The sequence below is a fragment of the Aythya marila genome, assembly GCF_965140915.1.
Source record: "Aythya marila genome assembly, chromosome: 4".
Taxonomy (NCBI): domain Eukaryota; kingdom Metazoa; phylum Chordata; class Aves; order Anseriformes; family Anatidae; genus Aythya; species Aythya marila.
In genome coordinates this window covers 24,724,203-24,747,303 of record NC_139045.1, presented here as the reverse complement: position 1 = coordinate 24,747,303, position 23,101 = coordinate 24,724,203, and positions in this window count along the sequence as shown.

Genomic DNA, 23,101 nt, shown 5'->3' with positions numbered 1-23,101 from the left:
CACTTTTCTTGCAGCATGTGCATCTATTAATATCTCCTATGATCTTTTATTATTATTTATTTATTTATTTATTTATGATGGTAATTTGATGTTTTTTGTTAATGTTCAGCTAATAATAATAACAACTAAATCCAACAAAATCTTTCTCTAAAACAAATTAACATGAGGTGCTTGTTCTCCATCTTACTGTGCAGTTGAGTATTGCAGAAAGTGTAGTAACTTTCTATTTGTTCCTCAATCACTTCTCACTTACATCAAGATTATTTTTAATTCAGGCCTTTCTCTTCCACATACTTGCAGTTCTTGTTATCATCCTTTATGTACAAAATGTATGTACATTTTATATTTTATGATTGGGACCATTCATGGAGATGCTGACAATAATTAGACCCGGGACAGATCTCTTCAGAACACCAGCTGATCTATCTTTCTATTTGCAAAACGACTACTGATAAGTATTCTGTGGATAACATTATCCAAACAATAGAAATCTGAAAATCTGGGATACATGGACTTGTACATCTAGCTTGCTTGGTTTGAAAATGTACTACATCCCAAAAGCTCAAATTGTTTTTTTTTTTTATTATTTTTTTTTTATTTTTTTTTTTAATTTTTTATTTTATTTTTTATTTTTTAATGCTCAGATTATGTACCTCAACACCTACAGTTCCAATAGACTTCTGTGGAATTTTGAAGTATGCAGCTTTAAAGAGCTGGCTTGTTATTTGTACATAACATCACCTGTGGGATGGAAAAAAAATAGAGACGGAATAAAACCATGGCTACCACTGAGGATTTTTAAGTCTAAATTAGGTACAACATTGCATCTGAGAGAAACATGATGTCAGACAAACAAGTGAAGAAAGATTATGAGCTAGTTGTTTTGTGATTGTGCTTTTCCATTCTTTCTCTTAAGGTTTACTTTTAAATCATGTAGAATTTGGCAGGCTTCTGAAGGAGTGTGTACTTTGGCAGTGGATTTCAAGAGGAAACAGGATGGAAAAATAAAATTGCCATTTATGATTTAACTAGAATTAAAGAAAGAAGGGGTAAATTCTGCTTCCAGTTGCACTGTGGAAATTTCAACAAGCTTTTATCTCAAACAACTGTGTCTTCATGCTGCTTGAATTAAAACTCTCATTGAATTCAAATTTACCTGTAATCCTCATAATATATTGCAATAAGATAAACCTTTTTAAAGGCATTCTTGTCTGTTATTTTTCCTCATTTGTTCAGCTTGCTTAATATTGTTTGCTTTTCACTTTGTATCTTAATAAAATTGCTCTTCAGTTTTAGAGTAATTTGTGATCACCCCCAAATGGAAATTTATTTAATTTTACTGTTTCTTTCACAACTAATTTGAACTTACATCTGGCTTTAAAGAAATATTTACATAGAAAAAACACAAAATTGCATGGTGTAAATGTAGTGCCATTCAACTATGTAAATAGCAGCAAAGATGTTTAATTGAATATAAAACAAATGTAAAACATACACATTGCTTGTTTTTATTCAGGTTGCTTTGTGCTTGAGCTTTGATGATATAAACGAGAACTAATCAATAGTGGAAGTTACGGTTTGGAGTGTGTTCTTACAACTTCGCTTTACATGTAGAAATCTTTTTTTGTAAATGCTTGTTCCCCTGGTGCCACTTGTAGTGCCTCTAAAACGTTTCCACTGTCTTTAAGATATTCAGTCCTGGATTTATAACTACTGTGACCACAGCCCTCAGGGCAAAACTATGCATTGCTGTATGTAAAAACAGTCCCCCCCCATGCATTTCAAAGATGTGTGTTGAAATAACAAAATCTTCAAGATGCAGATAGAACTGGGGCCATTTTTAAAGTTACCTCTACAGAATTATGACTACAGAATTATTACTACTACAGAATTATGGCTGAACAGGAAGTTGGTTGAACAAAAGCAATAACAACTGGGCTCCTAAAAAGGGGGTGAAGACCTTGCTGCTCAGGCACCTGATGCGTAAAGGGCACCAAAGCCTAAAGACTCCAAGGCAAAAGGGATGAGAGATGATTATTACACTAAGCACTGTGATCTAGAGGCTATCCATGCATTTATTTTTTAAGGTTTGCTCCATTAATTTTACCTTGCTGAAAAGCATATTCACCTTACTGACCTTGGAGAGCATGTTGCTGCACTGAACTGGCAGCCTGACTTCTTGTTCTGTCAGCCTGTGCTTGTGTCTCATTGCTGCTGTGATTCATAGCATGATTTTTACAGCTTCAAAAGAAACTTCAGAGACATCTGAAGGCAGTGAAGTGAAAAGCTATCAGGTCAGGCATCTTCATCATGAGAAAAAAAGAAATAAAGGGGGAAGAAGGAAAGACTGAGGGCAAAGTGTATGACTTCATTCTAATTCCCCTTATCCCTCCTGTTCTCAGGATGGTGCTGCTACCATCTTCACCAGCCAGCTCTACCAATGTCCTTAGCAAACATGTCAGGACAGTCCTTCTTTTGATAGGAATAAAACAGGAGGAAGGATCAGAGAACAGAGATCAGTTGCAGATGGAAAGGCAGCTGGAAGGCCAGGACAGGGAACCTGTCCCCATGAGAGCTTGAGAGCCTCCAGCCCTTGCACCAGCACCTGCTGAGGCTGATTAACCCATGAACAGGACCCCTGACCAGCTACAAATAGCTTACTTTTGGTAATAAACAATACTTGCTGACAAAAAATCAGCAAGAGCATTATTTTACTTCTAACAAACAATACTTGCTGATAAAAAAAATCTCAAAAGCATTATTTTACTTCTATTTTTTTTTTTTTAATTTTATTTTTATTTTTCAATCACTATCTGTTATCTTGATCTTCACACTGTCCTGTCATCTCCATGCTGTCACCTTCAATACATATTTGGTATCTATTCATTTGGCTTTCAGCTGTCCCCACTCACAATAAAACAATACAACTCAGTGTGGTAGGTAAGGAATAACTGCAGAAAGGAAGATATCACAGTTGTCTTCTGCAGATTTGATTTAGAGCAGGTGCATTGGTCCAGGTAGACCAATGCAGCACTATAATTATAAGCAAAGTTTAGCTATTATTGCAGTGTCATTTTTTTTTCCCCGCATGATTATTGGCTTTGATGTTTACATAATTAAATATCAAGCCTGTTAATTCAGCTTGCATTAACTCTGGATGAAAGCTGTGGCTGTAGGAAGACCCATCACACTCTCTCTACACAGCTGTCCTTTTCCACTGAGTGTTCTAACAAAGAACAAGAATATTTACTGAAAGACAACTCTTAAAATGATCTTAAAATGATTTTAAAATTGACATTTTAGATCTGAATGTCAAAATTACGTCAAGAGAAGCTAATGATAATTTAGGAAGCCTTAACTGTAGTATAAAATGTGAAATAGTCATAACTGTGCACCACTAGAAATTTGTAAAATGGCATAAGATTTGGATGGGAATAAGGGAGACAGAGGAAAGTCAAATAGATGCCTTTAGCAAATAGAATAAACTAGCTAACAAAAATAAGTTATTCTTATAAAATTATGTAGTTTGGTCATGGGTACATGACTGGTGTCTAAGTACACTAACTTCCATTATTTTTATTTATTTTTATTTTTTAAATGCTACATGCTGAAAACGTGCTTGGTAATGGGTAAAGCAAATGAGTTATGAAGTTTAAGAAAATATTAATCAAGTAACTTTGAGCAATGAATATTGTTTAAATAAATCTCATCTTGTGGATAAATTAGGAGAAAATGAAATTAAGTTGTGTTAAATTGTTTCATAGATTACTTAATGCTACCTAGTTTCATTACCAACCATGATATTCTTTCAAAGTAGAAGTTATATAAATACTTAAAAAATTGTTTAAGTTTTATAAATACTTTCAGATATGTTGATTCAGAACAGTACACCTACTAATTTCTACTTTTCTGCAAGGCATACTTTTTTTTTTTCTTTCTAACATTTTATACAACTATACATGTACACTCAGTTTTCTCATGTTCTGAAAACTGGAAATCTTGTACATATCACTAAGGTTATTGACTTCAGCCCACAGAAGCAAGCCTATTCAAAATTAAGGCTCTAACTTGACTTTTAGTCGATGCAATTGTGCCTTAGTATGAGAAGAACTATAGACAAGAGGGATTTCCCAAATTGTGTTAGTCTTTCAGGGATTATAATTCAAACAGGATGAACTAAGGACAAAGTTGTCTATTTCTCTTAATTTCTTTAATCTTTTCTAGTATTTGTCAATCTTTGTGTTATTTAAATAGTAATTGAATTTATAGATGATTTTAAACCATGTGTTTAAAATGTAAACAGTATGTCTGAGGTGATGTTATTAGCTTGGGTAAATGCAGATAATTCTGCATGTCAAAGACAATTAACACATATCCTGTGGTCTTGATTACCAGGTTCAAGGAAATTCTGCCCAGAAGAAATTCTCAGTAAAACCTCATGGAAAGTTAAAGGCCCCTGCCCTACAATTAAAAGGGGAAGGCAATGGACCCCCTATTTTTTTTTCTTTTTTTTTTTTTTTTTTTTTTTGGTGATTGGCTATAAACCTTCACTCAAGGGACTGTTCTCAGAGGAGAGGGTTAAAACAGTCAGGAATAAAAAGAGGTTGTTTTAGTTGTGAGTGTGCCTACATTCCTCAGTTGCTTTTCTAACAATAAAATAAAATAAAATAAAATCTTAGACATAAAGGTAATGTCACACTATATCACACATACGAAGAACAAATAGAAGAAGCACAAAATGTAGGTCAAGCATGTTTGTACTTTGATTATGTAAAAACTCTTTTCTGTCTGTGTTCTACATATAGACAAGTCCCTTTATATACCTGTTTGAGAATAAGCAGCATATTTCTCATAAGCCCTTGAAAAAATTAAATCATTAACTGACATCAAAAGAAAACAATTTAGAATACATCTTCTGTGACTAGTATTTTTTTTTAGCCCATTGGCAATAATTAATCCTTAAGTGTTCAAGGAAGAAAATTTAACAACTGAATCTTAACCTTCAAGTCAAGAGCTGCAGTGAGCTGTCAGTGTTACTAGCTTTTTTTTTTTTTTTTTTTTTTTTTTTTTTCCTTTCTATTCTCAGGAAACTAAGAAACTGTGCTGCAAGCCTGGGCAGGGTGCTTTCATATGCAGGAGTTCAGATTCACCCCAGTGCAGGGTTGTGCTCTGCATATTTTGTCTGATGTTGGAAACTTAACCTAGAAAATACCATATAAACAACCCTGGCCTGAGAACTTAGAAGACAGAGTAACTGTGACCATTTCCATGAACACAGAAAATCATGATTTGTGAACATTTTCAGTGTGAGGTGTTATGTACTGTGAAGGGAGATGAAGTCAGAAGGTTTGAAGGAAAGTTTAGTTAGTCACAAGGAAAGACAGAGGAATTGGACCTCAGTTTGGAGCTAGAATTTGTCTGAGAAAGACATACAGGACAAAGAACAACAAATAAAAGAACAAAAAAAAAAAAAAAACAAATAAAAGAACAAAGGACAACAAATAACTGGGAATGTAATGGAATAATAAAAAAGCAACAAAACAGAGGGGAGAAAGTAGAGATGAAATGTGCCTATTTTTGTGCACATTTAATCTGCTTCTGGAGCAAGAAAAAGAGATAATGAAGTACAGTAACAGGGGTGTGGACAGCTAGATGACAAGCTACAGAGATGGAGGCCTGAGGTCTCACAGCCAAGGCAGCACAAAGCCCCTGAGTAAAGCCATCCCATAAGAGATGCTAGGCATCAGCCTTCTGACAGTAAGTCAGTCACTGTGATACTGGGTTTTCAGGGATGCTGACACCGGGCAGAGGGTCTCAGCCCTGAGTTGATAAGGCTGCCAGGGCACAGGGAGACTGCTCCTCCACTAAGGAAATAAGCCAGGAGCCAAGTGTGACCCTGACACAGGCTGTGTCCTTGCCAAAGGCGCTCAGTACAGCAGGGTCTTGAGCAGAGTGTGCAGAGCTGTGCTGCTATATTGATGCTGTACTGATGGGTGTCACCAAACCTGAGAGTCCAGGATAAGACAGGGTCATTGGAAAGGGAGGCAACAGAGTTGCTAGGAGGTATTGGTTTCATTTGGATCTCTCTTACTCTTCTATAAAACACTGATGGCCTCTTGAATGTTGAAAGACTAATGTCTGGTTCTTGAATACATCATTAATTACTCTATCTAGAAAGCAAGGGAGGGGGGGAAACAGTTACTATTTTCTGAAATTTGGTTGCATTCAAGTGGGGAGACCAGGCATGAGGATAAAGTCTGTGCTCTTCAGGAGAGTTAGTGCTGGATGAATTTAGGTGACTCCAGACTTTTTGTTGTGCCCAGGAGTAGGGTTTTTGAACCTCTGGCTTAGGTACAAGGCAGCTAAATTCCTGTCCTGAACAACTAAGATGTTTGTCTGAATACATTCTGAATCTCATAATGAATTTCTCTTTTTGCAGCAATAAAGAGGAAGTGGGGAGAGGAGTTACTTGGCTAAGAGAGAGAAGAGCAAAGGAAGTCACATTTAAAGTTCTAAGAAGAGTTTGTTCCCACATGTTGAAGGTAGCAGGGATTTCAGCACAAAAGACTGGGTGAGAGGCCACTGGATTTGATGAAGGAAAGGTTGTTAGTCACTTTAATGAGGGCAGTAAGAGGACAGAAGCTAGATCAACATACTATCAATGTTAATGTTTAGTGCAAGTTTAATGGCCCTCAAGGAATACATTTCTTCTCTGTAGATTTTTTCCTTGGACACAACCCAAAGGTGAGCTCAACTCCTAATACCATAAAAGGATAAACCTTTCACTGGATGATTAGCTTTACACTCACTCCCTCAAAAACAAAAACAAAACCAAGAAATAATAAAAAAAAATAAAGTAAAGGAAAAGCCTGTGGTTTTCAGGGAATTAATTATATGTTTTAATGACACTGGAAGTAGAGCAGCAGCCTTTCCATAATATTTAAAAATAATGAAATATAATAACAACAAAAAGACTATTTGAACCTTCACTTATAAATAGGACAGGTAAAGAGCTTTCCAATTCTGGTTAATTTTTTTTTTCTAAGTTGGTTGCATGTATTACACTTATGTACACTATTTATTGTTGTGAATCTCACCATTGAAAAATTCATGATTTGTAGGAGCACAATATGTTTGTACTTCTCAGTTTGTCCCCACAACACTGTATGCACACAGTAGCCAAAGGCTCAATTTACAAATATAGCCTGCTAGCTGCCAGCTAGCTTCTACAGTTTTTCTGAAGTGTCAGTGACACCTACTAGTATAAATTGTCATGAAGAAAAAAAAAAATAGTGCTATCAACAAACTGTACCATTCCTCACAAAACAATAGCAACTAAATATCATAAGTGGAGGAGCTGGAATATATTTATGGTTTATTTCAGATAGACCCTCTTTTTATTTATTATTTTTTTTTCAAATAATCATCCACTGCTGTAAAATCTCTGTGTAGAGGTGTTAGAATACTGAACTGAAAGTACAGCAAGTAGGAAATCTGCTGGGCCATGTAGACTTTCTTTCATATAGGCTCTTTTTTAAGATCTCTGCCTGCACATACTTCATCATCAGGATTTGTGCTAAGGATGTATACTCTTTAAAGACTAGCTGCTCATGAAGGCATAAAATCTCTCTTAAAATCTACTAGTTTTGTTTGTGCTGAAAGCATATAGTTGCCATTCAGGTACAATGTTCCATTTGTATAGCTTTTAGCAAATGTGCTGTCACATAGTTAGCATAGTGATTAGGGGTGCTTTGAGAAGCTTACCACCTTTGCTTGCAGAGAGATGTACCTTGACCTATAAAAAAACAAGTGGTACACTTAATAAATTTATCATTTCACTGGACTTGTCCATGGATGTTCTATTTAGAATTCATTGCTATTAGAACATTTCTACAGTGGATACTTGAATCAACTCTTAGCTCTCTTTCTCAACTTATTTTGAAGTATTCAGTGGTGAAATAACGAAGAGCATAGCTGAGTAAGTTATTATCTTATTCTTCTGAGAGGTAAGTGATCACATGGAGAGTGCAATTTTGAAGAACCAAGACCTTGTGAATGGTGCAATATTATGTAATTTCAAGTATTTTGGAAAACACTTTCTTCCACCAGAAAAACTGAGGAAGAAATGAAAATCTTGCTCTGAACTATGCCAACCATAATGGTTAGTTCCACACAAACTATTCCCTGTTTCTGGTATTTAAAGTGAATATTGGCATATTTATTTTGCAGTTTTGCAGTTAGTATAAATATTCTGGCAATAATCAGAATGGAATGTTTGACACAGTAAGCTATGTTGTCCCTTTTAGCTACAGCAAAAGATTAAGCATAAAAGAAAAAGAAAGTATGTTTTCTAAAGAAATTTGAAAACTGTGATGCAATGAAGAATCTACGAGCTTGAAATGGTTCACCTTTGAGAGTAAATGAGATTAAATAGATTGTCAATCAAGTATTAAGTGTCTTTTGCACAGATCAGAAATCACCTTGCCTTGAGCACCCAAGGTAACTACAGAAAATCTTCTGGGATTCAGGAAAGGCCAAAATTTAAAGTCTGATTTTCTCTCCTTCCCCTCTTTCCCCTTCCTCCTCCTCTCCCCCCCCCCCCCTTTTTTTTTTTTATTATGTGTCAAGCTTTCAAATAGAAGGCAACATGCTACACATGTGATGACAAAAAAACAACACATTTTTCACATAAATAGATGGTTGGTAGTCTCTGTGTGTCTAAATATCAGTCAGAGCAGAGGCAGGTTAAATAATGGTTTCACTGGTAATGACTGTGGGTGTCTTGTGCATATCTCAAATCAACAATGACAGAGGCAGTATAAAAACAATTTATGAACCACAGTCCTCTTGGGAACTACATTTCAAGCCATAATTTCATCTAAACTGTTTATCGGCTGCTTTTATTTAATGTATGAAGTGTCAAAAATTTTCTTTGACATTAGGCTTGTTATTGTCTTTTGATTTATGTGTTAAAGCAAAGCATAGTAAATACAAAGATTGCTTAGTGGTTTTGTGTTTGAAAAAAATATTGGAAACATTTGCTACAGTGATAAAATCATTCATATAGTTGCTACAAAAAAACAAGAGTCATGAACTTTTAAAACTTAAAATAACTTAAGACACAGAAGACCTGAACTGTAAAAATTTTTACTGTCCAAGGCCCATCTTGTAAACACAAATGTTTACATCATGAGGAGATCTATTACCATATACGTGCAAACAAATAACTAGGCATGGTTTTCACAACTGGGAATGCAAAGCATTCCTTGATAGGCGTGTATGAAGGCATAAATCCTTGAACCCAGAAATGCCTGGGTGGACCTGTCTGTGTTTGGCATTTATTTATCTCAGCTGGTGGCTGTCTGTATTGTCTTATCTGTAAGGTTTGGATTTTAATAACCACTCAAGCATTCCTAAATTCTTAAGTATACTTTCACTGTGAAAAAGTCTTGGCATGAGATTTCTTGCAACCAGACAGGGATCTGTCAGCATGTGCCTGGGTTGCACTCAAACTCCCATCCCAGGGATGGCAGAGCCACCAGAGAGGAGTCTCTTTCAGTCAGGAGTGAAACATGTGAATGCAAGACAATTAAATGAAAATGGCAGCCTCAGATAGCATTTTGTGGTGGACCAAGACAGCTACATGACAGCCGAGGAGGCAGAACATTGAACCAACACAAAGCTTATCAGTGTGGTTATACTTTCCCTAGACAGTTTATATCAAAACAGCATGAAACAACAACTACAAGCCAACCTCCCGCGTATTAGATTTCCTATATAGCTGGGAATTTATTTGAGCGTACACTGTGATTTCCCTCAAAGGCTGGTATGTAATGAAGTGTATGTCAGCAACAGATCTGGAGGGGAAACTGTCTCATTGCCATTTCCATTCACAATGCTTAGCAGGAACTGAGGCAAGGTGTTAACAGTCATCAAGACCACCAGCACATGGCCTGGGTTTTTGGGGCAGTCATTCACCTGTCACTTTGCTGGCACTGGTTGGAGAGCTGCTATGTGTTGGTAGACTTAATTTGGGATAATAGACTCATATTATACAGAAGTGTAGGACTAAAATTGAAGAGGGCAACATGAGCATTCACTGCATGTATAACCCATCTTTATTTGAATATTCAAGAAGACACCTGTTTTCTCTCTCTCTTTTTTTTTTTTTTTTTGGCCCTGATTTTTTTTTACTTTGGCATGTTTTTCCTACAGATGTACTACCCACATGTACAAGAAAGGGACTGTAAAGAACAGTCAAACAATGGACTTGGTTTTAGTACCATCTGTAATCGCTATGAGTAAAGTTCATAAAACACCAGCAGGACTGATATTTAACACTCATGTGAACTGGGATGTAAGTGGAAAATTATGGTCATCTGTCTGATATTAGTGCAGTAACATGGAATTTACCTGGTTTTTATTTTCACTTTCTGACCATGAAGTATATTTTGCACATATCAAGTGGAGAAAACCTGTGCTTGGTTGTCTACTTTACTTGTGTTCATTTTTGAAACTCCTTCATGTGAAAGAGCCCTGGTGCTGATTCAGCAATTGCTAAGTATTGTGTGTACTTAACATATATGTAAATGACCCCATTAACTTCAGAGATCATACATAGGTTTAAAGTAGACACATGTTTTGCCGCTTCATAATGTAGGTTTACTGGTCCTCAGCCTGCTTGGAATTACATTGGAAAATTTGCTCACTGCCATCCTTCAAAACTAGAGTGAAATTAGGCTCAGACCCCCTGTGATTGATTTATCGGAGGATTTACTGATGGATGAACTTCTAATCAGTAAGATAGCCACAATAGACTGAGAATACAATTATATTTTAATTATATTTTATGATTACTTTACATGTTTCCAAATTTATCTCTGTTCTTTTTATTTGTGAAGGGAGGCTCTCTGGAAACTGGGAGATATTCACTCGCACCCTGTGAATGAAACTGGTCTGGAAACTCATAAAGTCTGATGGGTTTGTGCAGTTCCTTAAGCTCTCTACCCTGTAAAATCACATTTTTAATGAATTTGCTAGATCCAGCAGGTTGTGTTCATTTAGAAGAGGAGAAACCCCCTAAACCACTGTAACACCAACAATTCCATTTCACTTAATAGGAAATGAGAGTTTTGACAAATAGGTGTTGTATTTTTTTTTTTTTTTTTTTTTTTAAGATGCATGAAACCTACCTTTCCAAATGACTTTCAGGATCTATCTAAACGATACAGTTCTCTCTAAGAAGTAGAGGAATAGAGGTTAAATATGAGAGGCTTTTTTTTTTTTTTTTTTTTTTTTTTTGTGATCCAAAGAAGCTTAGAGTGAAAATGACAGAGGTTCCCTGTTCTCTTCACTGTTCTACAGGTTCCACAGTTGGAAGGACACATTTCTTCCAGCATTTATTATTATTATTCTCTTGACCTAAGCCTGTCAGAAAAATAAAAATCTTTTGGGAGATGAAGAACTTGCCAGCTGAAGGGATGGGTCATTTTTTTCCCTACATACTAAACTTCCTTTATACCAAACTTTAACATATATAAACAGACATTAGTCTCTTTCCATAGCACCCTAACTGAATGCTCGCATTAAAGGTATGTAAACCTCTAGAAAATTAATAAACTGGACTTTTCATTTAGCTTTACAGGAGAATTTCATCTAGCAGATATGATAATGGCTCCAAGTCCAGTCTCATATCAGCCATGCAATGTTTTCATGCTTAAAAATACTAGGCATAACTCCTCATCTTTGCCAGAGATAGAACAGAGTCAGGCCTCCACATTTTAAACCTGATTTGTTAAAATTGATCAGACTACATAAAAACAGTCTAAACTGAACCAGTATTTCTGGACCTTAGGAGTTTAGTAACTGCAGTTGTAAAATGTTACTGATGAGCACGAACACACATAATTGTCTTTGATACATGTTAGGAATGACAGAAGTGAGAAAAAACACTCCTTACTTTTCATTTTTTAATGACCTCTGATGTAATGTAGATTTTTTCTTTCTGTTCTTAGAGGTCTCTGAATATCGTCTTTGGCAAGCATGTTGCTTAGGGTGGGAGCCTGCAGTGCAAACAGGAAAAGTATGGCATCAGGTTTTTGCTGATGAATTAAAGGCACAATATTAAGTGCTAGGCTGTAAGTATGTATTGTCTTTAATAGGAAGGTATATCACGTGGGATATCCTTTGAGAGCATTTGGAAAAAAAAAACAAAAACAAAAAACCACACAACTCTTTTCAGTTGAAGAAATATGTATTATAGCACTTTTAAAATCACAGCTATATAAATTGAAACCGCAAGCTCGGAACAGATCAGCAAATGCTTTGGTGAAATTAATCAGAACACCATTAAATGGAGGTTCTAAATTATAAATAGCTTACAAAAATAGCTTACATCAAAATTTTTATAGCTGAAAAAATTACCTTTGTAAAATGCTGATCTGTCAGTTTGACAAGTTTAATAAAAAATATAGGTTTTACTGAACTTTTGCATAAAAGTAGGAAACTCTTTTATTCTATAAAAATTCTAAATCTTTACAAGCTGTTTTATTTTATGAAAAAGTCCTAGATCCTCTTTGTTTTTCTTCTTCTTTGAGTTTTCAAATTCATACAAATCTGTAGGGTAGAAATTCAGAAATAATAAAATGGACTCATTAGTTCCTTAATTTTGTCACAGTGGTTTTTTCCTTCATCAACTGCTTTTATTTAGGTAATATCTCCAGCCTGTGTATTTTCTGTCTTGTCATTATCAAAGTAAAGGGACCAGAAAGCTGAACTGTTGCTGCTCAGTGTGTGATCTTAATGTGTCTGCAAACAACAAGAAGAAAAACACAGTTTTCTCCAGAGTACTATTTGGTGTTGAAATGATTTAGGTCTGGAAAACCAATCTGTTCATCCTTCTGGACAATTTCTGAAACAAATATTTAGCAAGATTTATAGTGTTGTACATATGCAGGCCAAAAGATTCCTCTGGAAGGCAGATTTTTGTAATGCCATATAATCGTCTACTCAATAAGATGTTTTATTGTTTTGATTTTTTTTTTTTTTGAGTAATAAATACAATTCTGCAACATGTTTCAAGGCCATATAAATATAACCAATCATTCAACTTTTCATTTCTTCTGTAACTAGATGATTTTATATTATCCTGTTTAGATACAAAAACACTGGAGGCCTTTAAATGAAAGCAAACAAACAAAAAGCTAAATGAAACACCTCCCCTTACTTGCACTTTAATTACTGAAATTAAATTTTCAACTTAGTCATTTGAACCCATTAAAGAGTAGACTTTTCAGAAATGCCTAAATAACATAAATTCAGCTGAAACCCTGGCACATAAATACAATGTGAAAACAGGGTTTAAGAATGAAAATCATGAAAGTTGTTTTTAACATGTTATGACTATTTGCTTGTTGTTAACCATAATCACAGTTTACTAAAACAACATTGTCTAGGAATATTGTTGCATACCAATATCCCGTTGCACAATTCTCCTCTGCAAACACAGAACAAAAACCTAATCCTGGAGCATTAACACTTGTGCATGAGATGAGAGAAAACAGATACCTGCAGATGTGTAAGGCAGGAGAATGCAGGCAAATAGCACTGGAGAGCATGACCCACCCTAGCCCCAGTGCACCTGTATCCTGGGAGGTGTGAAGTTTTCAGTTGCCATCAATATCTGGCAATAGCCGTAGCTGGAGATTCTTCTAGATGATGCCTGTCTGGTGCAAGCACTGCATAAAGAAGGCTTCAGGGCATTATTTTAAAAACATGAATGAATGTTTTAAAATGTTTTTTAAAACATGAACGAATGGTTCATGAATGCTCAGAGCTACTTCAGCAGCTTGTGAAAATGGGAGCCACAAAGGTTGGTTAGAACAAGCTTGTACAAATGAGTTAAGATGCAAACAGTGCATACTCCACCAACACAGAGTGGAGTTTTGGTCCTGTTTGTTTTGGCTTAACTAGTAATTCCCAGTCTGCTCAGGTGTTTTCACCATTATGAAGAGGAGATGTGGAAACAGGCATGCTTGTCTGATCCCGTGTGACCCCAAGCACCAGGGTGTCAGCCCTAACCATTGACCCTCAGGCACAGGCTCAGCATAGGATGAAAGGTTAGACATAACGTCTAACCAGAATCTGACAAAGGGAGAAAGGAGAGTAAATACTTCCTATTTGGGTGGTGTTATCATCAGATATTTCATTACTATGCATATTTTTTCTATTAACTTATAGAAAACATTTCACCTAGCTATGAACTCGGATGTTTCCAGAATTTCAAAGGTAAAATTGGTGGCATTATAATGAATAAGGGAGACAGTCCTGGCAAAATTAAGATTTATCTACATCCAGACATCAGATTTCTCTTCAATTCTTTGTATTTTGATAAGAGCAATGAATCCAGCCAGGGTACCAGTCATCTGCAGACACACAGATGAAGCATGAAAGCATCTGCTATAGCTATAGCAGGCCAAAATTTAGATTTGAAGCCAGAGAAAATAACTACTGGGTCTCATCATTTTTTTAAGTGGTTAGAACAAATTGCATCAAAGTAGGTTTAACCTCCCTGCAGTGAGCCCCATGCTTTAGTTTTAAAAACTACAAATTACACTTAGATGAGAAAAAAGAGGGATGCTAAATTTCTTCTTCAAAAAATAAAAAATAAATGTAATCCTGCCCACCCCCCAAAAAAGTGCTTTATAGATCAAAATTCTTTATATTCTTACTAACCGTAGAAGAAAACAAACAGTTTTTGAACCTTGCTATAGCTTAGAACCATTCCTTGGTCTAGGTGTGGTTTGAAAAAAGAAGTAAACCCTTTCCCTCTTTTGAATTTGTCACTTTTCACTTTCATCAATCCTTCTCTGTCATTATCACACGTAAGAGGAGAAGAGAAGTTGTCCTTAGTTATCTTAACTATGTATTTATTATCACCTTTCTGTGGTGTTTTAATGACACAGAGAATATTGCCATCTCCCCTTCATATGAAAGTTTTGCTACAAATAGCAATACTTGGACAAGTTAATGATCCCATTTGTTAATAACCTTTAAAAATGAGGTGAACACCATTGCACAGATATTTCCATTGATGAATGGAAATCATCAGTGTTATTTCAGAATGTTTTCTCTTCTAATTCATTGTGTATCCAACCAAACAGCTTGTTTGTTTGTTTGAATGTAAATCTTTATACTCTTTCCCGTTTTAATTATGATGATTATTAATCCTAAAAAGTGGAAGAATCAGTTAAATTTTTCACTTCATAGACAATAGAAATGTTTTTACTCTACTCCCTGTTCTCATCTTTTAGTAATTAATAGCAGAATTAATTAAAAGTAGTTAGAAATCCTCCTTTTTGCCTGCAAGCAAGTAAATTAATTTATTCATGCCTGAATAGGAAGTTTTGGAGAGTTTCTTTGGTCCATCTCTGTCTTCAAGCACTCAACAGCATCTCCCTGTAGCTCGACATGACTCAAGCAATCCATCTTGGTGTTTTTTTCTTATTATGGCCAACTACATTTTTTGCTCTGTAATTATTTAATCAAGAATACAATTTAAGCTTAATAAATAGAGTCTTAGTTTCTGATAATGATATTTATTTATTTTCTCCAGTATGCATCTAAGATATAAATTTGTCTTCCTTTGTCACCAAGAGAAACTCTGGAGATTCGCTGGAGTCATTTGTCAAACACTTTCATTACTTTCTAGTCAGCTGCATTTGTTTCTTCTGTTCTACACCCATAAATTGCTCTGGGGAAATTCTTCACCAGTTGAACCTTCTGTTTTGAAATAATATGATTATCCCACATTTCTGTCAACGTGGATGGTACTAGGCCCAACGTGGCCCTAGATAGTGCATGGGGATAGAAAAAGTTATTGTTAATTTTTATGCCAATTCTTTTACTAAAATTCGTTTGTTTATCCACCAGCTTTCAAAGCAAGTTTTTGTCTTTCCATGACAAAGGATTATTTTTTTATTATGCTGATCTCTGGACAATGTTCTGCCCCTGTTTCTGTTTGCATGACTTTCACTGAGTTAATGCAGCTATGGAGTCCAGACATGAAATCAAGTCTATGTTTTTTTTTTCTATTTCTATGAATAATCATTTACCAGTTATTTTCTGCTTTTGACATTGTTCATTTTCAGTCATGCATATGCTAGTAGGTCAGAACCTTCTGACTAGATAGCTTAACGCTAAATAATGCCACTCACTATGGCAGAAAAGTATACTGTCATCTTTGGTAGTACTGTTATGGCCATATGGATACAGAAGTGTTTGTGTAAACTTAAGTTACACCAATAAACATTCAAATACATCCAGAAGATGAAAAGACAGATGTAGATTCAGGCTTTTTTCCAACAAAGTGGATAAACAGGTGCCTAAGTTTGAGCCAATGGATTTTAAGTCTGTGCTTCTCCTCTAGGGCTATGAAAAATCGAGTGGTGTTTGTGGAGGGTTAATAGCTAATTTTCAAAGATGCTGAACATTCATTAAATTGTCTGAAGTTGACGGAAGATATGTATTATTGGAGGGTAGTGAGATTGAATAGCTAAGTCCTATAAGTTGAGAGGAACATTTAGCCCTATTTGCCATGTCCAGGCTATTGAGGAAAACAAACAAACAAATAAATAAACACTTGGAACAGTTCATTTGGAACACTCCTTTCTGAAAATGGTATAACTGATTCATGCTGACAACATACAACTAGCATAACTTGTTGATAAGATTCAGTTTCATACATACCTATTGCTGTATTTATGGATTGTTTTTAAAATGTTTGTACTTGAGCAGAACTGAAAAACAACCATGCATGTAACATGCTGCAGTTGGTCAGAAAGCAATCATGTGATTTGCAATTTTCCAAGGAGACCTGAAGGGGGCAAGTTGTATTTATGTGATCTAAGTCCACTGGTTGCATTCAGGGGGGATTAACATCTGTTAAAAGTATTATGTTTATCATGCAGGTGTTTCAATATTTGTATTTATTACGTGTTGCAGCAACAGTCTCTGAGAAAACATTCATATAACAATCTGGTTGTTTTATTGTCTGAATCTGTCAGGACAGTCATTTTGTTACTCCAGCATTGTGATCCCCTTGCAAGTTGTAAACTATTTAATGAAGTGAGTATATAGAGAAAGATGACAGATTTTCAAACTTTTGGAAGACAGTTTTACATCAGAGACATTGGTTTTTGCACTTGGGATTGTTCCTAATACATGTATGGCAAAAATGTTGAATTAGATTGAACATTTCCAGAATTCCAGTGTATTCCCCTGTGTAGGTCTATATTTGACATTGCTTTCATTTTGTCAATAAACAAAACGCTTAGATTCCAATATTAATAGAAATAAATATTCCACAAAGTATCTCATAGAAAGTGTAATTATATCTGACTTTGAAGAGATTTGCTTATATTATGCTTTTATTGCCCCAAAAGTAACTCTGCAGATACAGTAACTTGCAGGAAAATCTGTTGCCTGCTTAAAAATGAAAAAAAAAAAAAAAGACAAAATTTAAAAGCTTGACATCTGCTGATTTGTATTGTAGTGTAATGTGACACTGCAAGTACCACAGACAATACAGCTATGTTAAAAATGTTAAGGTTGCAAAATCAAATGCTCGAGAGCATACGGAAATACAACAGTTTAGGTCACCTGTGTATCTTAATTTGCCTCCCCTGAGTGATTACATTATGGTGCAGTCTTTATTATATTATCATGGATGTTTTGTTCATAGGAACTCTTGAATCTAATCCAGCTCATACTGGAGCTAATGGAAATATTTTCTTTGACTTCAGTGGGTTTCAGGCCAAGTTCCAAATCGCATGTTTTTCTTATTTAACCCATATTTCTTGAAATAACATAGGTGTATATAATGACAAAATTTATCCGGTGAATAAGACATGATCCTTGTTCTGAACAATTTACAAAAGCCCTGCTCATGTAATGAACTGGAGGTGATTGGTTCCCTCTGCCTAAATGGATCACTATTTCACTTTGATTAATCCACAGAATTGTAAGTTTATTTTTATATAGAGTTCATTGCTGTATCAGAAAGAAAGAAGATTAAAAATACAACTTATTGCTTTTTTTTTTTGTTTTTGTTTGTGACAGAAAAGAATTTATACCTAGGACAAAGACAACGCAGTTCAGATGAAGAAGGGTACATATATATTCATATATATATATATATATTTCATTTAGTATATGGGCACCAATAAATTACACATATTATAATAATTATTGTAAAATGATAATTTCAATAATAAATATCTAGCCAAAATTGTATTTAAATGTGGTATGATCCATTAGGAAACGACAGAGTTCCTGCCAAAGATGGAGATGAGATTAAGTTTGTTTCTGTCATTTCTGCTAGATAAGTTCTCCAGTGTGTCATATTGTTTGGAATTAATATCAGCCATCTTGCCCTCAGTTCCTCGATTTTGATTCTGACCTTGGCCATGGATTAGTTGCAACTAAAGGACTTGTCTCAAATTATTAGAAATGCAATTAATGTGCAGGTGCAAGGAATAAACTTCTTCTTCTCCCTCCCCCCCTCCCCTTTTTTTTTTAATGTTTAAGATGAAAGCTAAGATTTTATATTGTATCACCATTTCTCCATAACACTTTCCCTTGTATTTCAGATGAATTGCATCTATTTCTACAGTGACCTTCAGAAAAGCAGGATCACACACAATTTATTTTCTATTTTCCATCAGTAATTTAACTTACTGCATGTCCTTATTCAGCAGGACTTCTCCCTGACCACTGCTGTCTTCCAACAATATAAACAGCAGCAGCATTCATTGTTTTAACTCTCACATTTATTGATCCTATGGTGAAAAGAATATGACTGAAATGTTTATATGTATTATGTACATATAATTTTATTCTTTCTTTTGGCCTTCTGAATTAGTAACATCTGTTCCTGCTGATGGAAAATATCCTCTGGGCCACAGAGGAATCAGTCACATGTTGCTGCTGGAACAGCCTGTGTGAATCAGCAGTAAGATAGACTCATCACTCTGCACCTAATAGATATAACACCAAAATGGAGCCAAGACATTCCTGTCCAAAGTGGGAGGTAACAATCTGTCCTCTAGCTTGAAAAGAGAAGCCTCAAACCATTTTCCAATAGGCCTACAGCCTAATAATCAGAGTCTACTTAATCTGACTCACTGTAAGCTTCACTTTTTTATCAGAGCTTCGTATTGCCTTCTTAACATAAGAAATAAGGTGGTCCATAAGCTAACTGTAAGAACATAAGAAAGAAAAAGGCCCAGAAATGAAAGGCCTCTGCGTCTGTGATTTTCTAGACTTTCCATTCACCTTAACTCTAAAATTTCGAAGATCTATATCAAACTTTACCAATGTGTTAGTCATTATCTGAGAAGACTGCAGCAAGTAATCAGCAAAACATGAGTTTTTCAAACCAAGATTTTGGTTTAAAAAGTGACAAAATGTCTTCACATTTGGAAAATTGAGCCAGAATCTTTCATCCAGATTTGCTTTCTCAAGTACCAAATTAGTGACACAGAGGAAGTTCTCTTATTCAGAGTAGTCTTCTTCTAAATGTAATATACATTGATCTTGATGCACACTAGTGATTAAGGTAGTGACCAGGAGTTCTATTTTGTGTTTGTGTTGTGCCCAGCACATAAAGAACTGGAACTTTTAGCCCGCTCATCTACTCAGGTAAGCCACGCATACTCAAAGCCTCTTAGATAAATAGTAGAAGCACAATAAATGTTTATCATATGAGTTTCAAAATTTGTTTTTGAAACACCGTTGGTAAATGGTTGTGTTGAAGGAATCCTATGTCAGTCTGGACCTCTGAGTCTTACAGTTACAGTGAAGGCAGCTTCTTGTGCAAACTAGCTTATGTAAATCACAGATGACCAATAAGAAGATGTACACGTACATTATATCACAGAATCACAGTATGCAAGGGATTGGAAGGGACCTTGAAAGATCTTCTAGTCCAATCCCCCTGCCAGAGCAGGAACACCTAGATCAGGTCACACAGGAATATATATCTGTCATTTATAGAAAGACCATTTCAGTACCAAGCTTTAGGTATGTTATATTCCTTTAAAAAGTCAGTAAAATGGTCTCCAGTTTGATGAATGATTTATCTAAAGTCTTTCAACCCTATATATGCAGAAAACCTTCCTGTGCAATTAGTATGTACTTGTACAAAAAGATTTATTATTTTCTCTTGGTATGTATAATTATTTTTAGTTATTTCCTCATTTATTTATTTGAATATTATTATTCTGCCTCTGTTTCTTTCTAGCTTTACTCACTATTTCTCTCAAATACTACTGTTCTTGGTGGGAAACTTCCAGAATGTATACAACAAAAGTGAATTTGATTAAGACCAATTGATTCACTAAATCAATTCGTGATTTTACATTCCATGGCTTTTTATAATATCATTTATACTGCAGAGAAGAAAAGGCTCTGAGAGTCAAGTAATTGAGTCAATGTAACAGAGATAGATTTTATCTACTGAACATTTGCTCCTGGTTCTTTACATTCATACCTGCATTCATTTGCCCTTGCTATTATTTTTTTTTTTTTTTTGGGCCACATCATAGCAACATATTATGGATGGTAATAAATTACCAAAAATGAAGAGATACACTGTATGGCTAAAAATAATGCCCACACTTTCCTCTGAAAATCTAAAGCAGCTCTTCAGAAAGTCGCAACATCAGATCTGTGAGGTGTTATCTACCTTTGTTTTCAGTGGGAGATGAGGACATACAGTCCTCCAGAGACCTAAGACCCATAGACAATATTATAAAAGTCAAGTAACTGACATGTGATAGTGTGGTTCATCCAATAAGAAATGGATTGTTTAAAACAGACAAAGTGGAATGAGTAACTAGCTATCAGAGACAGTTTTGACATAGAGCCATAAAGTTGGAAGCAGCATACCGTTTTAGCAGGCATTAATGCAGCAGACAGACCTTCCTAATGATCTATAAATAAAACAGAAAAAATGTCTTCCTGGCTTAAGTGAATTATTGTTGCCATTAAAGATGATAGCACGACATGGGAGGAAAGGTAGTGCTACTTCTTTAAAATGGAGTGTTCCTCCCGCACACCCGTTATTAACTTCATCTAGAAACTGGAGTAACACAAACACAACCTTGTTCTGTCCAATTTTAACATTACATCCATACAAAATGAAAAGGTAGGATTTTTTTTTTTTTTTTCTGTAAAAAGCCAGGCAGCCCCCTGTAATACCTGCAGACTTTCTTTCCCCATCATAATTTGGAACTAAGAAAATTCCCACCTGTATCTTTACCCACTTTCTAGTAGGGTGTGCTCTTGGGAGCAGCACAGACAATAATTTGTTATGGTTTATTAATCATTAGCAATCAAAAGGTTTAAAAAATATTTCATCTCACCTGAAATATGGGATTTAATCATATGACAATAGATTAAGTCATTTTGTAGAGTAACCCATGAGTATTTAGACTAGGTCTTGAAAACCTTCAAGGAATAGAGCCTGTCTGACCTCTTTGGGAAACCTGTTCCAAAGCAAATGGAAGCCTGTAGGCAGTGTTTTTTATTGCTGTTGTTGTATTTTTTTGAATATAAGATATTTTTTTGCCTTCCATACTGCTAAGCAGTGTGATCAGATTGTTGTGAATGAATAGCTTTATAGGAATGAGGATGAATATTTTTTTGAAGCCCTGTACTTGGAATTTTCACCTGGATCTGAATACATCTTGATAAGGGGCCACATTTATTTCCCTTTATATCAAGGTATGATGAGACTCCTTATTTCTAGCAACTTTCAGCCTACTTTGAATTAACCAGGAGAACAGCTGCTGAGATCTCTATATAGAATATGATAATATAGAATAACCATATACGGCACTGCCTGTACCCAGTCTGTTGAAGCATCACAGCTTGCTCATACATGGCTGAGAGAAGATTAGGTGAATTTGCTTTTACTGACACTCTTTTCTCGATGTTGTCATTAGCCTTCATCCTACCATTGTGAATTCTACCAAAACCATTAATTTATCTTTACTCAGACCCTCTCTGTCCTCTGTCTCTTTTCCTCATTTTTCTTTTCTAGAGAGGATATTTGCTATTTACAGAGAGAAGGGAAAGGTGTGCTTGGTGAGTTTCTGATATGTGGATCCTCTGTTCAAAATCCTTCTCTTAGGACTCAGATTCCAAAACTTAGATTTGGTTTTCATACTGTCTGTTCAATTGCAGGCAGGTTGTAGGCACACAAAGTATAAAGTATTTATTTTCCATTTACTCCAGCAATATTCCATTCATGATTTATTTATTTATTTATTTTTAAATAATAGCCTATCCCTCTCTAGAGAGATGTTCTGGAGATGCCTTTGTATGACGTTCTTGGTGCTGGCAGATGTACCCCTAGGCACCAGCTAGTCTCTGCTGCTGGTTAAATTCTCCTGGTACATTATGTCAATTTTTTGATGAGTTTTCTACCTGGTAAAGGACAGCTGTGTTGCTTGTCTATTTTGTAAAATCTATTTTCCCAGTATTTATGTATGTACAGTACTCTTTTAAGTTATAATCAAACACAGAATTCTCAAAGTGTTGTATTTACATAGATCAAAATCCAAGGTCTTGGATCTGGTATTTAAAAAAGACTTTTAAAATACCCCAATCATTTTCATTTTCATGGCTTTAAAATTAAATTTTATAATTCAAAACACTATGGAATTTCTTAATTTGAAAAATATGGATTAAAAAAAAATCTCCTGTCTTAGACATGCTTTCTTAACCTAGAGATCAGTTCAGTAAATCATATGAAGTGCCCCTCAGCACTTTTCCGACATTTTACAGTGCTTCATTACTGCAGATAAATGTAGTTACAGTTCACATAATACGAACCCAGAATTCTTGTGCAGGTACTTAATTGAAGTGGATAAATTTTTACGCAGCAGTACTTTGTTCCTCCTAAATCTTTAGTAGTCCATGGGTAATAATATAAGTGGTAGTAGTGTTAGGTATTTTTTTTTTAACAGAAAGAAAAAATACTGCAGTTTGTTTTGTGTTTTCAGTCTCTGACAATGAATTAAATGAAGGAGGCTTATAT